General features: G+C 41.4%; 1 long non-coding RNA gene across 2 annotated transcripts in view; it reads left to right on the top strand.

Annotated features, from left to right (window-relative positions):
• Nucleotides 1-2,142: 2,142 nt before the first annotated feature.
• The window catches only part of LOC123332828, a 170,109-nt gene continuing 155,050 nt past the window's right edge, over nt 2,143-17,201 (top strand). Inside the window, exons 1-3 of one of the 2 annotated variants that reach the window (XR_006549896.1) lie at nt 2,166-2,415; nt 2,957-3,081; nt 14,292-14,706. This is a non-coding gene — a long non-coding RNA (uncharacterized LOC123332828). Of the gene's footprint in view, nt 2,416-2,956; nt 3,082-14,291; nt 14,707-17,201 lie in introns of those variants that run through there. The other variant, XR_006549897.2, reaches the window with a different exon arrangement.

Raw genomic sequence — 17,201 nt, 5'->3', positions numbered from 1 at the left:
CCAGGTGCTCAGTGGTAAAGAATCCACTTGCCAATGCAGAAGGTGCAGGAGGTGCAGATTCAATCCCTGAGTCAGGAAGATCCCCTGGAGGAGGAAATGGCAACCCACTCCAGTATTTTGGCTGGGATAATCCCGTGGACAGAGGAATCTGGTGGGCTACAGTCCATGGGGTCGCAAAGAGTCAGACACGACTGAAGGACTGAACATGCATGCAGGATATTATCTACAGCTCTTGAAGAGGAATTAGAAGTCCTTGACTTTGTTTAATGGCTAAACTATTATTATTTTGTTTTGTCTGACTGTTTTCCTTTGTTTCTGCATTTTCTCACTTTGATTAAATTATTCTTTGGAACTCAGGGAAGGCCTGGGAGACTAAGGTTTTTCTATAAACAAGATGTAGGCAGAGGACATTGGAAGGGGGGTGGGATAGGGGGATCCTGTCCTGGGAAGGCCCCACAGGGTACAGCTTGGTGGCATTTGTGCCTCTCACTGTACATGACTCTCTAAGTTGAATTCTTAACATCTTATGAATCTAAAACCATAGTATGTAATAAACTAATAAAAAAAATTGGAACCCATTTGAAATGTAGTTTAATGAACATTTGTGTGCCTTAATATATCAGACATTATATTAGAAGCTGGGGTATAAAGGCAAAATAAAAATTCAAGCATTCAAGGTCATACTGCAGAATGCAATTATTCGCATAGCAACGAATGAAGACACAGGCATGGCTAAGACACTTTAAAACACAGAGGAGATGAGGCAAGGCTTTAGGCTTCAGCAAGGGAGGTGACCTGAGCTGAGTATTGAGAGGCAAGCAGACTTCATCAGGCATGAATAGGGAAAAGTCATCTACATAGAGGAATTGATATGAACACAGGTAGGGAGCAAGAAAAACCATGACTGTGTTTCAAAAGCACCATGTGACTGGAAGCACAATTTGAGCATGAAAGGAATGACTTGAAATTAAAGTTGGTAAGTGAGGCCAAAACTCAGCTGCAAAGGGAAATGTCTGTGTCAATTTCTATCAAAATTAATGGAAGCAAGATCTCACAGACTTCAAGCAGGGAAGTGCAGCCACAGTGTATGTTTCAGAGAGTTCACTTAGGTGGCAGCAAAAGAGGAATGAAGGCAGAGAAGATAATTAAGGGCACCAAAAGGAAGAAAGAGATGGGGTAGTAGGCTTCAGGAAGAACAGTATTGAAGAAAGTTGTTTTTTTTTTTGTTTTTTTTTTTTGTTTTTTTACAGATGGAGGTGATTTTAATGTTGTAGGTTGCAGGTCAGTTGCCATTGGAGATGGAGAGATTGTCAAGACAGGAGTGAGCAGAGATAATTGATGCGGCAAGCTTTTTACCCAACCTTGCCTTAAGTGAGTTTCTTGTAAGTAACTACAGGCAATGTGTCATATCAGTTCTTTCGCAAAAGAACACACAAAATATTTAATGCCATTGTGTATAGTATAAGAATATGTTGAAAGAAGAGCCGAATAGAGAGATGTCTTCATCTCCGGGTAGATGGAATGACATGGACTAAAATAGTCTATCCTGAAAATGTAAAACGATGAATTAAACAAGATCATATCAAAGGATAGTCAAGTTACCAGTCAATTAAGTGATGTGAAGGGCAGTGACGTGAGAGGGACTGCAGTGGAGAAAGGAGAGACCATGAACATCAGATGGATGGCACTCAGAAATCAACGACAGTCAGAGGAGGAGATCAACACGCACAGGAGATGCCGGTTATTGCCAAAGGGAGAGCAATGACTTGGGGGGTCTTAACCAACGCACGAATCCTGCTTCTACCCTATCTCCCCGTCCCCTTCACCTAAGCTGAACGCTGTGACAGATACACCAGCGCAGCTCTCAGAGCAAGAGGCCAGAAGCGTCTGGAGCCTTTAGAAATGGTTTTGCAGCATTTCTGGGTCTCTCAGGTCACCCCTTGGTAAACTGGCTGTCCACCTTTTTACCCCAGCTGAGCCTCACAAAGTAATAAAGAGTGCTGTACACAGATCACCTGACCCTGAGATCCTCGGATCCATCGTGCCTCCTTTCCCTCCGTCCCTCCTGCCTCCTACACAGTGACTCAACACAGTGCTATGCTGCGTGAGTCAAGGAGTGTTTACCTCTCCCAAGTGACAGATGAGGCTGTGATGGGTCCAGCTGTCCTTATACCTATCGGACTCTTCCATAAAGTGTACTTGGAGCCTGGCTCAGTGCATCTCCAGTTCTAAGGTACCTAAGACTCACCGAGGAGTCTTGCTGCAAAGGCAGGTTCTGATTCAGCAGGTGTGCAGTGAGGAGCCGAGATTCCAGATTGCTAATGAGGCCCCAGGTGTGGCCCATGAACCACACTTTACATAGTGGCCCAGGCACAGTTCCTCAGGCTGCTCGCAGGGTGCCTGCTTGGAGATGCGGTAAGTATCGTCTCTGCCTCACTACCAGCCCAGTGTCTCCGTAGTCAGTCAGTTCAGTTGCTCAGTTTTGTCCAACTCTTTGTGACCCCATGAACTGCAGCATGCCAGGCTTTTCAGTCCATCACCAACTCCCAGAGTTTACTCAAACTCATGTCCATTGAGTTGGTGATGCCATCCAACCAGCTCATCCTCTGTCGTCCCCTTCTCCTCCTGCCCTCATTCTTTCCCAGCATCAGGGTCTTTTCCAATGAGTCAGCTCTTCACAAATGTGGCCAAAGTATTGGAGTTTCAGCTTCAGCCCTTCCAATGAATATTCAGGACTGATTTTCTTTAGGATGGACTGTTTGGATCTCCTTGCAGTCCAAGGGACTCCCAAGAGTCTTCTCCAACACCGCAGTTCTAAAGCATCAATTCTTCGGCGCTCAGCTTTCTTCACAGTCCAACTCTCACATCCATACATGACTACTGGAAAAGCCATAGCTTTGACTAGACGGACCTTTGTTGGCAAAGTAATGTCTCTGCTTTTTAATATGCTGTCTAGGTTGGTCATAGCTTTTCGTCCAAGGAGGTCTCCGCAGAGGTGTCCTGTACTCTGTTTGGTGCCATGGTGGGCCCAGTCTACGTTTTTGTGACCACCAATGAAGAGGCCTGGGCTTGAAAAATTTTGTGAGTACAATTTCTCCTCCCTTCTTAACAGCCCAGAAAAGACAGGACTGGTGCTCGTGGGATTCACCCACTTACTTAGCAGAGTAGAATAGACGAGCCCACAGAGAAATCAGATTTCCAAATGACTTTTGCTTATGACCTGATTTTCGTCTTTGCAAAGAGCTCGGGAAATGAGTTGCTTTCCCCATCTAGGGCCTTGCTGAACTTGGTTTAGGAAAAAAAAAAAAAAAAACTTGAGGATTTGGGCAAGGTACACTTGACTAGCAAGAGGCATTATGGCAAAGGCTTTCTAGAATGTTTATATTTAGATTCTGCACAAGGGAAGTTCTTTTTGTCACCTGAATGTGTCACTTTAATTTGATAAACAGTGAGGGTGGAGAGACTGGCATTGAGAAAGCTTAAAACACTGTGTGTTGCTTCACTTAGTTCTGTTAGAGTGGATTCTTAAGGAAGTTTTATTTTCAGTTCTGTTGGTGTTGATTTTGTTCAGTTCAACAAACATGCATTCAGTGTCTGTTGATGAGAGCAGACACTGTACTGGGTGCTGAGCACACTGAGGTGAGTGAGGAGGAGCTGCTAACCTTGGGGCGCTCTCAGTACTCTGGGGGACACAAGCAGAGAGAGGAGATCTCTGCAGCATTGTGGTGCAAGGAGGTAAGGGAACGGTGTGTGGAGCACAGGTGAGATCTCTTTAACCAGCCTGGAGGTGGAAGGGATGGAGCAGGGAGGCTGCTTTGAATAGAGGACACCTGGCCTGAATCTAGAGGCTTGAGTAGGAATTCAACAGATGAAGAAGTTTTAGAATTATGAGTTGTTAAATACTATTTCCTGGACTATTTTTGGTTCTTATCTTTTGGGCACATAATAAAGTAGCATGTCCTTATCCTCTTGAATTTAAGTGTGGCTGATGGACAGTTGTGCTTGAGCCAATGAGATGTGAGGGAAAGTGATGCCTGTCTCTGCTAGGTAGAAGCTTCAGCTGCCAGTAGTGATTGACCATTTTCCCATCTCCCTACTGCAGAAACTGTGGAAACGATGTTAAGATAAATCTGTCATCAGTCTAGACTCTTGAGTGATGACAATGAGCAGAAACATGTTGTTTAAAGCCATGAAATTTCAGAGTGGATGATATGGCAGCAAAAGATTCGTCTGTTCTGGAACTTCCCTGGTGGTCCAGTGGTTAAGACTTTGCTGTCCAGTTCATGGGGTGTGGGTCTGATCCCTGGTGGGTGGGCTAAGATCCCACATGCCTCACAACCAAAAGCCCAAAACATAAAACAGAAGCAGTATTGTAACAAATTCAATAAAGACTTTAAAAATGGTCAACATAAACAAAGATCTGAAAAAAGAAAAAAAGGTTGGTCTGTCCTTAGTAATGCAAAAGGGCACCCTGGAAAGGGAATTTTACTTGCAAAGGCTCAGAGACATGGAGTGTCTTTGGTATGAAAAGTGCATGTGGTTAATAATACCCGAATATGTAATACAGCCCAAGGTAAGTGGGGAATGCGGTGGTGTTTAACTTGTCTTGGGTCTCGGAATAATAAAGACTCATGTGATTAAAGTAAACCGTTGGCCAGATGAGCTATGAGTTTCTCTTCTAACTGAAGACTTTGATTTTACACAGTTGAATGCAGTTCATGGTTTTCTCCAGGAACCACTTTCCCCAAATTCTTAGGCATGGTTGAATACCCTCTTCTGGAAAGCTTTGGCATTTTAAAAAAACTCATAGTACTAAAAATTGTGCAGAGTTTGTATTATCTTCACTAGACAAAGTTCCTTGATGGCAGAAAGCATTTCTGTTTTTCCATGATCCTGTATCAGTGCATAGGAGTGTAATAAGTGTTGAATAAATGAAAATGCAAAGCTTCTTTGTGGGTGTATATTGGGCACCTCTTGAGACTGTTGGGTCTCGCCCGTCTCCAGTCCATAGGCTACATAGCTCCACCTAAGCCATTGCTATGGCCAGTTGACTGCCTGTGAGACCATTTGGCTCTGCTCCCTGCAGACAAGCAACCACAGAGCCTTTTGCTCTTCCTGCCACTTCCAGAGGCACAAGTACATGCTGTAGTTTCCCAAGCACCTGCTGAAAAGGCAAAACCAACCCTAATAAATCTTTGGGCAAATGTTTACCAGTGGTAGATGGGAGGGAGCCAGCAGATCAGTTCTTTTCCTCCCTACCACGGGCTGTAGCAAAGAATAGCCCGAATGGAGGTGTGAGCACACGGCTGAGCACGTAAAACCACTGGCTGACACCATTGTGAACCAGTGTCCATGTGGTAGCACATTGTACCTTTCACTGCTTTCTGTCCTCTGTGCCTAACTCTGTTTTTTCTTATTCTCACTGTCTTGGGCTCGGAAAACATATTAGCACATCATCTTTGGCACGGGTTGAAATTGGTGACTGTGGGATCTGAGAACTGTGGGATGGATCCAGGAGAAGGAACACACATTGTGGGGATCTTTAAGGTTCATATTAGCATGAATCAAAAAAAAACATCAGTTCAGTTCAGTTCAGTCGCTCAATCGTGTCCAACTCTTTGTGACCCCATGAATCACAGCATGCCAGGCCTCCCTGTCCATCACCAACTCCCAGAGTTCACTTAGACCCATGTCCATCAAGTCAGTGATGCCATCCAGCCATCTCATCCTCTGTCGTTCCCTTCTCCTCCTGCCCCCAGTCCCTCCTAGCATCAGAGTCTTTTCCAATGAGTCAACTCTTCACATGAGGTGGCCAAAGTACTGGAGTTTCAGCTTTAGCATCATTCCTTCCAAAGAAATCCCAGGGCTGATCTCCTTCAGAATGGACTGGTTGGATCTCCTTGCAAAAAAACATCAGCCGCAGGTAAAGCTACCAACTTAGCTGGCACCATCCTTAGGGAGACCATCCAGATGTCTGGTGGCAGGCAGACTTATTTTGGGTTCCTTCCTCTCAGAAAAAGACCATGACTGACTTAACGGAACTGATATCTGCTGCAGATGTGGATGTGTGCATTATATCCTGTACATCACTGCCTCAGACTAGACATAGTTTATTGCAGATCAGCCCTCTTTCCTTACTCATCCAGCTGGAGATACAGGGTTTCTCTTAGAGTTGCAGCCACAATCACTATTTCACCTGGGGAGAAATGAAGAGAAAAAAAAACTTGCAAGAATCACCTTCATACTGTTTTTACAACGAGAACTTTAAATTTATTTTTAACTTTATTTTCAATCAGAGGATAATTGCTTTGCAGTGCTGTGTTGGTTTCTGCCATATAGCAACATGAATCAGCTGTAAGTATACATATGCCCCCTCCCTCTTGAGCCTCCCTCCATGCCACCCTTCTAGGTTGTCACAGAGCACTGGATTGAGCTCCCTTTGGTATACAGCAACTGTCCATTAGCTATCTGTTTTACATATGGCAATATTACCCTCTCAATTCCTCCTCCTCTCTCTTTCCTCTGCTGTGTCCACAAGTTTGTTCTCTATGTCTGCGTCTCTATTCCTGCCCTGCAAATAGGTTCATGAGTAACATTTTTTTCTAGATTTCATATATATGGATTAATATATGATATTTGTATTTCTCTTTCTGGCTGACTTCACTCTGTATAAAGGCTCTAAGTTCATCTACTTCACTAGAACTGACTCAGATGCATTCCTTTTTCATGGCTCTTATTCCATTGTGTGTGTGTGTGTGTGTGTGTGTGTGTGTAGTGGCTGTATCAATTTACGTTCCCACCAACAGTGCAAGAGGGTTGGTTCCCTTTTTTCCAACCCCTCTCCAGCGTTTATTGTTTGTAGACTTTTTGGTGATGGCCATTCTGACCAGTGTGAGGGGATACCTGATTGTGGTTCTGATTTGCATTTCTCTAATAATGATTGATGTTGAGCATCTTTCCGTGTGTTTGTTGGCCATCTGTATGTCTTCTTTGGAGAAATGCCTGCTTATGCCATCCACCCACTTTTTGATTGGGTTGTTTGTTTTTCTGGGATTGAGCTTCAAGGGCTGCTTGTATATTTTGGAGATTAATCTTTTGTCAATTGTTCCATTTGCAATTATTGCCTCCCATTCTGAGGGTTGTCTTTTCATCATTTATAGATTCCTTTGCTGTGCAGAAGCTTTTAAGTTTAATTACTTACATTTGTTTATTTTTTGTTTTTATTTCCATTACTCTAGGCAGTGGGTCAAAGAGGATATTGCTGTGATTTATGTCAAAGAGTGTTCTGCCTATGTTTTCCTCTAAGAGTTGTATAGTTTCTGTCCTTACATTTAGGTCTTTAACCCATTCTGAGTTTATTTTTGTGTCTAGTGTTAGGAAGTGTTCTAATTTCATTCTTTTATATATAGCTATCCAGTTTTCCCAGCACCACTTATTGCAGAGGCTGTCTTTTCTCCATTGTATATTCTTGCCTCCTTTGTCAAAGATAAGGTGCCCATAGGTGGGTGGGTTTATTCATGGCCTTTCTATCTTGTTCCATTGATCTGTATTTCTGTTTTCATGCCAGTACTGTACTGTTTTGATAGCCATGGTTTTGCAATATAGTTTGAAGTCAGGAAGGCTGATTCCTTCAGCTTCATTCTTCTTGCTCAAGATTACTTTGGCTATTCAGGGTTTTTTTGTGTTTCCATACAAATTGTGAATTTTTTTTGCTCTAGTTCTGTGAAAAATACCATTCATAATTAGATAGGGATTGCAGTGAATCGGTAGATTGCTTTGGGTAGGATAGCCATTTTCACAATTTTGATTCTTCCAGTCCAATCAAGAACACGATATAGCTCTCCATCTGTTTGTGTGGGACTTTTTTTTCCCTAGTCCCTCTTTTAAGAGAGGTTTTATCTCAGGATCTTCAGATGTTCATGCTACTGTGGCAACTGTGTGACTGGCATTGGAACAGGCTAGTAGAGAAGGAAGAGGGGAAAACAGTAAGGATTTTTGCCACACTCGACAGCTTTTAATGAGCCCCTATTGTCAGTCCTTTGGCCAGAAATATAGATTTTGTGAGTTTTGTTGTTCAGTTTCCCTATTTGGCTTGCCTTTGGGTCAAAACTAGAAGATACCGGGAGAAAAAAAAAAAAACAACATAAAACCAGGAAATTCACTGTTGCCACATCAGTTGTTCAAGTTTTCACTTGTTCTGCAAATCGCCCACCTGCTTCTGTTGACTATTCAGAGTCCTTAAGAAGTTACTATTTTTAGTTTGTCTGAAATTTTACCTCTAATAAGTCACAGCAAGATCTGTTTTTTTATCTTGGCCAAGTCCAGAAGGATTTATTGAAAAGATCAGATTATATCTATACCCCTCCACCAGCAGCTTTTCTTCTATTTTTCTTGCCAGAGCAACTTGAGGCTCCTTTACTTTTTGGTGGGGAGATCACACAGTTTAAGGAAGAATGCATAGGAAGTTTGCAAAATGGAGCAAGCACTCGAATAGTATAACAGTCTTATTTTGATCAACCTGGAAACACGAAGTTGCCCTGAGCTTTCTAAAATAATGGGTATTTAAGTAAAAAATTAGTTAGGATATAAAACAGAAGTCTGCAATGAAAATGTTACACAACCTGTTGAAGAACTAACACACTGCTGTTGGGGAGGGGAGGTTTGGGAAGGGGAGCTCGGGAAGTACAGGCCATGGATAGGGCTTGGTGGGTGTGGAGATTGCACTATCCTGAACCTGTGGCATGGGCAGTTCTGAACTTTGAAAACACCCCATCGCTGAGTGATCATTTTTAAAAGCCTGAAAAGTAGAGTCCCTCCTCTCAATCACCAGCATCTCTAAGGACTTATTATAGAAAATCAAGGCCGGCAAGGAGTTGGGTTCTTCTGAGGCCAGTTGCCAATGCTCTGTTTGTGTCACGGTCTTGGACACTCCTAGCCTCAGCCTTCTGTTTCATTAATGGCTTCTGTGCAAGGGGAATTAAGCATTGTGGTGAAAAAGACAAAGAGAATGCCATGTAGTCAGTAGATCTGGGATGTGGCTGTTTATCGTTTGGGGAGACTTGGCTCAGCCACTCACTTCCTAAGGCTCTACAGCACTGTCTGTAAAGCGGGAATGATAATGCCCCTGTTAAAGGGCTGTGGAAGTAAATGAGGTTGTGCAAAACTGTTCCTCACGCCTGACTCCTCTCCCCTTCCAGGCTCCAGCTGAGATTTGCATTATAGATCACATTATCTGCAGTATTACATCTATCTATCGTCATCTGTAGAGATTTTTATCTTCAAATGGTAAACTTTGCCTATAAAGCACTGCATAGTAAACACCTACAAGAGCTCCCTAATGGAGCAGTTAAAAATGATTCAAAATCCACATGTATCATTTACATATAACTGCTGTTTGAAAAATGTTGAAGCTTACTACAGTAGAAGAATCTAAGGCATTTCCTGTCTCTCTATTATATAAATTGTTGGTATAATAATCTCTCTTCTTAGAAAAACTTGAAATGAATAGGGCTGGAATTACTAATATTTTATTTCCCTGCTCTAAAGGACTGGGTTACTTTGTTCAACTTTTAAAGCATAATAATCTCTTCTTGGAAAAACTTGACATTAATAGGGCTAGAATTACTGATATTTTATTTTCCTACTCTTAAAGGACCGGATTACTTTGTTATTCAACTTTTAGAGCAAAATCGTAACTTTTAATCATTTTCTTCAGGCCACACACAGAGACCAGCATTATGCTTTGCACTTAGCAGGTACTTAATAAATATTGGTTAAAGTAATTAATGATCAGTATCTCTTGAGTTTTTGACTGCTTCTTATATCAAATTGAGAGGATTCATTCAACTCAAATAGTAACATCAAGAAGAAAACAGAAGAGGCTGAAAAGCATGGGTATATTAATTCTCTGTACATCGTAAATTTCGGTCACTTGGAAATCAAACGTTCTCAGCATAATTACTTATTTGCATCCAGATTGAATCCCTGAGCTTCTTCAACTGCGTGTGTTGTCCCACTTCCAGCCAAGCAGTTTCACCAGGTCTGCAGTTTGCAATTATTATGGAAGTTCAGTGTAACACATTATTGACCAGGGGATTTTTGCAGAAACTGCCTGTGGCTGGCAATTTGTTATGTAAGTGAATATTGAAACATCTCTGGTCAGTGATGTTCAGGTAACAAAAGATGTATTAATATGTCTCTGGTCAATAAGTTGGTCTGAAGGGTAGAAAACCTCCGAAACAACAAGTAATTTATCACTATTTCCAGTCTTTAGTCTTTTTTTCTTCATGGCGACATTCTGTCAAGAAAGATGACTTGGGACGTTTGAGTAGACAAGGAACATTGGTCAGCAATGAGGCCTGTCGTGATGTGGGCTGCAGGGGGATTGGAGGAGAAAGGGAAGGAGGGTATGAATGTTTCCTGAGTGCCTGCACCAGCAGCTTTAGGTCATTTATCTCATGGCCTTCTCTCCAACAACCTGTGAGGGAATAATAAGTGGTCTTTCTCGAGGGCTTACTCTGAGCCCAGACTTCTACAGTCATTACCTCAGTGAAACCTCAGAACAGCCCATGCTGAGCTGTAACATGCGTGTCAGAAGTAAAGCTTGGAGGGTTGAAAATCACACAGCTGCTCAGAAGTGGAACCAGAATTTAGAGGCACTTAATCTAACTTCCAAATTTGAACTTTGAAGTTCCCTTCTTCTCAAAATAAAATTACCCTTTTCATGTTTAAATAATGTATGCCTATGGCAAAAAAATAAATGCGGAAATACTCTCAAATATTTAATTTTTGAATATGCAATGCCTTTACATACTTAGAAAACAAAAACTCTTTCAAAAGAGAAGCACTGTTGTTGATCTGTCGACTCTTTCTGGAGGCTTTTCATGCATATATGGATGGCTTTCTGCCTTTGTACAGTCATGATAGCTGGACACACTACACCATAAGTTGCTTTTATTTTTTTAACTTAACAATATCATAGAGTTCTTTACAAATCCGAGCATGATGAGTTTTCTTTTTAAATAGTTGCATTATGTCTTACTTCATTAATTTATAAAAGCTAATTTCAGAATTTTAACTTTTAAAGAATTTTTATTTTGTATTGAGGTGTAGCTAATTAATAGTGCTGTGATAGTTTCAGATTAACAGCAAAGGGTCTCAGCCATGCATACACATGTATCCATTCTCCCCCAGACTCCCCTCCCATCCAGGCTGCCACATAACATTGAAGAGTTCCCTGTGCTATACAATAGGTCTTTGGTGATATCCATTTTAAATATGGATACATGTGTACATGTCCATCCCAAATTCCCCAACTATCCCTTTCCACCCCCCATCCTTACCCCCTGGCTACTATAAATCTGATCTTTAAGTCTGTAAGTCTCTTTCTGTAAATGAGTTCATTTGTATCATTTCTTCTTAGATTCTACGTACAAGGGATGTCAAATGATCTCTCTCCTTCTCTGTCTGAATTACTTCACTCCATAACTTGATTAAAGTTCTGAGATGGTTCTCAATTTTGTGTGCAGACAATGGTGAAATCAACTACCCTCTCCTGAGCCACATGTCTTTCCCAGTGAGTGCTAGTGTGTCTGTAGGATGTATTACTGCATCAGAGGTAAAGGGGAGCGTTTGTAACTCTGATAGGTACTGATGTCTCAGAGGTCCTCTCATCCGCAGAGTTTAACATGCCTCTTTCCCCGTTGCTTTGGTAATAGTTTTCATCAGACTCTTGGGATTCTGTCAGTCTCATAGGTGAAAACTAAGTCAGGGTAGTTTGAATTATTTCTCGTTTGTATAAATAAAGTTGACCGTCTCTTCATGTTTGAGATGAGAGATGTGTATTTCCTTTTCCATGTATTCCTTATTCATATTCTCTATCCATTTTTCTATTGGGCATTTTTTATATGTTAGGGAGTTAGCACTCTCTGATATGAACTGCAAATAGCTTTTCTTAGTTTCTCTCTTGTTTTGGTCTTTTATAGTGTTTCTTCCCATAGAAAACTTTCTATTTTAGGTCAAGTTCATCAGTCTTTTCTTTTATCACTTCTAAATTTGAATCTTAATTAGAGCATCATCACTCCAAGGTTATAACTACCCCATGTTTTTGTTTAGAACTTTGATGGTTTCAATGCATTTAAGTCTTTAATCCATTTGGCAGCAATCCCACTGTGTCTGTTGAAACCTGCATCCAACTTTATATATTTCTAGGTAGTTTTCCAATTATCCCAATATCATTTATTGAACTAGTTTGTGACTGATTTGAGATGTCTTGATCATATGATTTCAAGTCTCTCTATAGATAGGGGTATGTGTATGTGTGTATACTTTGAACTTCCTATTTTTCTTCCATCAATCTATTAACATATTATTACCATACTGTTCTAATAAGAGAAGGGTTTTTTTTTAAGAGAAGATTTTAAAACATGTTTTAATATCTCATATGACTATTTCCACCTCCCTCGCTCTACCCCATTGTTCTTTTTCGGAGTTTTCCTGGTTATTGCAATTTATGTTTTCATGTGAGCTTTAGAATCTTCCCCCCTACCCAGTTGGGGTGTTTTAATTGGGATGTATTAAACTTATAAATTAGGTTATAGAAATTTCACACCTGTGTCATGGTGTGTGTTTCCATTAAAAAAAATCTTAGTTCTTCAGGAGTATTGTAAATGTTATCTGTAATGTTATATGTAAATGTTACATATTCTCATTAATTCCTGTTTTGGTTGCCATATTCATGTAGTCTTCTCTTAGATTATATCATCCATGTGGTTGTGTATGTGAAAGCTGACATTTCTATTTTTCTATCCCTAATATCTTTTTGAATTCTCTTATTGGTTATGGTAACTTTTCAGTTGGTTTCATATGGTCGTAGCACCTGCAAATAATTTTTCATGATCCATTTCAACTTTTAGAATTATTTCTTTTTCTTACCCAGTTGTATTTCTTATACTTGTAGCACAACATCAAGTTCTATTTTTGAGTTTAATGGGAATATTTCTAGTGCTTCCCATTAGTCATAACACTTCCTTTGGGGTTACAACAGAGCTATTTTATCTTGTAACAGTCTAATCTATCTAACACTATTTCCTTGCCATTTCTAAAAATTAAGAATGGATATTTAATTTTGTCTGTAATATATTATATACCTTTTCCCCCTGCTTATATAATCTCAAGGAGTTTTGTCATTGACTTATAAAAGTGGGATTGTTATATATCTGTATATATATTATATGTACACACTTATCTGTATCTTGTATTTTCAGTGTATAGCATTTTGTAGAATTCACCAGTTCCTCACATAGATCCAGCTCAGGGTTCCAATGACTGCATAATCCATTGTTTGGATTTAGCTCATTAATTCAGCCATTTCTGTATAGTAGGCTTTCATCTTTCCTTTTGTCCCCCTACTATAAACGAATCATCCTTATATGTATAGTCTTAAGTGATTGGTTCTTTTATGTCTAAGGACAATATCCTCAGGGTTGATAGTGTGGAGTCAAAGGTTGTATATAATTTCAATAGCCGCTTTGCTATACTATTCAAGATCTTACAGCCAGAGCTGGGATTCAGTGAGAGCTCTGACTCCAAAGCTCACTAAACCAAACTACTGCCCAGATGAGAGCCATAAAAAAAAAAAGCAAGTCATAAGAATTGGCCATGCTCATAGTCACTAGTGAATGCTGTGCTTCATCTAGTGGACAGAATGTAAACATCAGGATAGTCACTCAAGGGAATCTTTATCCTGCAAGCGTGAGACTTTGTAATTAGGCCAGCTTTGGTTTCTGTGAACTTGGATGAGTAGTTTTGTCTCTTTTTTCTCTTCAGGTATATGGGAGTAATGGTACCTACCTTACACATTGGGTGATGCTGGGCCCGTGGAGGGGTGGGGGCAGGGAGGAAATGGGAAGTTAGTGTTTAATGGGGACAGAGGTTCAGTTTAGGAAAGTGAAAAATTCCAGAGATGGATGATGGTGAAATTTGCATAACAATGTAAATGTACTTAGTGCCACTGCACTGTACAGTTAAACATGGTTAACATAGCATGTTTTATATTATGTGACTTACCCCAATAAAAAATTGAAAAAGACATTGTATTGATTTCCTGGTTACAACAGATTGCCTGGTTACAACAGATTGCCATAAACTGAGTGACTAAAAGCAACACAAATGTACTTTTGTACAGTTTTAGAGGTCAGAAGTCCAAGATCAGCCTCACTGGGGGAAAGTGGGGTAGCAGGGCTCTTTGTTTGCAGAGGCTCTAACGGAGAGGGTTTCCTGGTTTTTTCCAGCTTCTGGAAGCTGCCTGCCTTCCTTGGCTCATGACCCTGCCTCCACAGTGCATCTCTGCAGTCTTTGGTTCCATTGTCACCTCAGCTTTCCCTTCCTTGATCATACCTCCTCCCTCTTCTAAGGACCCTTATTCCGTTTGGTCTACCTGGATAACCCAGGACAACCTCCCCATCTCAAGGCTCATCCTCTTAATCCCACCTGTAGAGTCCGTTTCCCCGGGGAAGGTGACTTGGGTCACAGGTTCTGGGGTTGCGATGGATGGGATGTGTTGCTCTACCTGCCACAGACATATATGTAACCCGTGGCAACAACACTCGCCATCTGCTCTTTGGAGGCTTGTCCTAACACTAAACACCAGGTTCTTCACTTGCCTTCTCTCTTTGTCCCTAAAGAAATTCATGTTTTCTTGGCTAATTCCTTCTCTCTTGCCCAAAGAGAAAAGATACGATCCCTTTTGTTGCCTTCTTCTATAAGAGGGGCTTCACTGGTGGCTCAGATGGTAAAGAATCTGCCTGCAATGCAGGAGACCCAGGTTCAATCCCTGGGTCGGGAAGATTCCCTGGAGGAGGGCATGGCACCTCACTCCAGTATTCTTGCCTGGAGAATCCCCATAGACAGAGGAGCCTGGCGGGCTATAGTCCATGGGTTCACAAAGAGTCAGACATGACGGGGTGACTTTAACTTACCATAAGAGAAAGAGTCTGGGGAGAACACGGTCATTCTCCTTAGCCCCTAATGCCAGAAGGGCTGCATTTAAGTCCTGAGTAGCAGAAATATTTTCAACTCCCTAAAATAGAAAGATTAAGGAGAAAGGGGAAAGGGAGGAAAAAAATAAAGCTTTTAAAATCATAAATTAAAAAGAACTTGGGTTTCCAGAGGGTTTCTAGGAAAACAAAAACAAGGCATAAATTCACTGATTCTCAGGTATTTTCTGTAATGCAATAAAATAACCATAGGTGTCTCCTAAATGCACTTACCTGTGGGTTAGAAACTTGCAGTCAGGGCAGGGAGGCTTTGTGTACCCAGAGAAACTCTGCTGACTTTAAGGGTTACCCTGAGGCAGAGATTAGAGATTAGAGTTAGCACTCTTGTTCTTGCCTTCATCCCAGGAAAGGTGGCTTCTCTGTTTTTCTCCAAGCCTTGGAGTGTGTTTGAGTAGGTTGAGATCAGTCAGAGGCTCAGTGAGATTTTGGGAGAGAGATGAGAGAGTGGAGAAAGAAAAGAAGTGTAAGAGAAAATAAATCTCTTAGCCCTTGCCCTCCCCCATGTGTTGAAAACATCTTACTTAGAACTCTTTATCTTGAGGAAGAAACTATAGTTTCCAAAAACCACAATCTTTTCCAAATGATGTTCATTCTGTGACCTCCCCCAAATGAGTTTCCATGCATTTACTAACAGAATAAAGAAACTTCCTTTCTTTCCTCCCTTCTCAGTGTGAATTTTCCACATTTTTCTTGGTCCTGTTTCCCATGGCCCTTTTACCCTGCAAAAGGGTGTGTATCTGTGCATATGTGTAAGAAATGAAGAAAAATTAATAAACTAGCAAGAGGATTAGAGGGCAAGTTGTGAAAGGAGGGTGAAGAGCTAAATTTATATAACCTAGAAAAAGAAGGCTCTGGAGGAACATGATAAAGTTACACTTCACAGAAGCAATATAAATGAAGGGAGGGAATTATTCAGAGTCTCTAAAGATGACAGGACAGAAGCGCTGGGCCCAAGCCAAGGCTGGAAAGCTGGAAAGGGAGTCATGATGGATGATCAAGACAGGAGACCTGAGGGAGCTTGTGATGTAGGGACCACTGCTCGATGCCCACCTCCCTTTCTCCACCCTGCTTCCAGCTCACATCTGATGGACATGAGGATCCAGCAATTTCACGTGCTCAGTTGAGAGGGGCTACATATGGGGCTTTCCCACCTGCTTTCCCACCCACAACTCCCTGCTTTCCCACCTGCTTTCTCACCCACAGCTCCCTCCTGGCCTGGGAAGGAGTCTGGTCCTGATAGGGATGGTGGGGTCAGAGAGAGGGATTTTGTCTTCAGTGTGGACCTCTGAAAGTAACTTTTAAGAGCCAGACTCCCTTCCCTAAACACAGAAATAATTGCCAGCGTAACACTCCAGTGACTTGCGTTCATTTTTATATTCTATCTTGCTGCGTTTAATTTTTGATCAATTGCAGCTATTTTAATGCTTGTGAAGCTGTCTGTCTAGCCAAGAAAGGAGGACAACTCTTTTTACTCTGAGCTTGATAGGATGGATGTCTGCTGGCTGATTAAAGGGACCCCGTGCTGCCAATACCTGTGGAGCACAGAGTGGTGAATGGAAGGCAGGGGTCAATGCTTCATGTCTTACTCAGCCACCATGTTAGTTCTTTGGAGCTGCTTTGATATCATGGTTTGTATCAAGATAAATATTGATCTTTAACTCCATTTCTGGCATGGAACTCCTGAAACATTTGCAATTTCCTAAAGGAAGAAAGCCATAAAAGTGTTTTTCTTATGTTACTGAGTCCAAAAGTGACTTTTGGACCCCACTTTAGGATGGCAGCTGGTTGCCAGGAGACCCAGTATTGTAATAAGAGGGTTAGAACTTTCAGTTCCACCCCTGACTTCCAGAGAAGGACTTGAGGTTGAATCAATTGCTAATGGCCAACGATTTAATCAGTTATGACTGTGTAATGATGCCTTGCAAAACCTCCAAAAGGACAGGGTTCAGAAGCTTCCCGTTTGGTGAACAGATGTAGTACTGGCGGAGCAGTGAGCTTGGAGAGAGCATGGACACTAAGCTCTTCCTCCATACCTTGCCCTCTGTATGTCTTCTGTCTGTCTGTTCCTGAGTTACATCATTTTATTGTAAACAAGTGATCTAGTAAGTAAATGTGTTTCTCTGAGCTCTGTGAGCTTCTCTAGCA

Source organism: Bubalus bubalis, chromosome 3 (genome assembly GCF_019923935.1).
Source record: "Bubalus bubalis isolate 160015118507 breed Murrah chromosome 3, NDDB_SH_1, whole genome shotgun sequence".
NCBI lineage: Eukaryota > Metazoa > Chordata > Mammalia > Artiodactyla > Bovidae > Bubalus > Bubalus bubalis.
The sequence above is the reverse complement of the archived record's forward strand: the minus strand, read 5'-3'. Positions and strand labels throughout refer to the sequence as shown.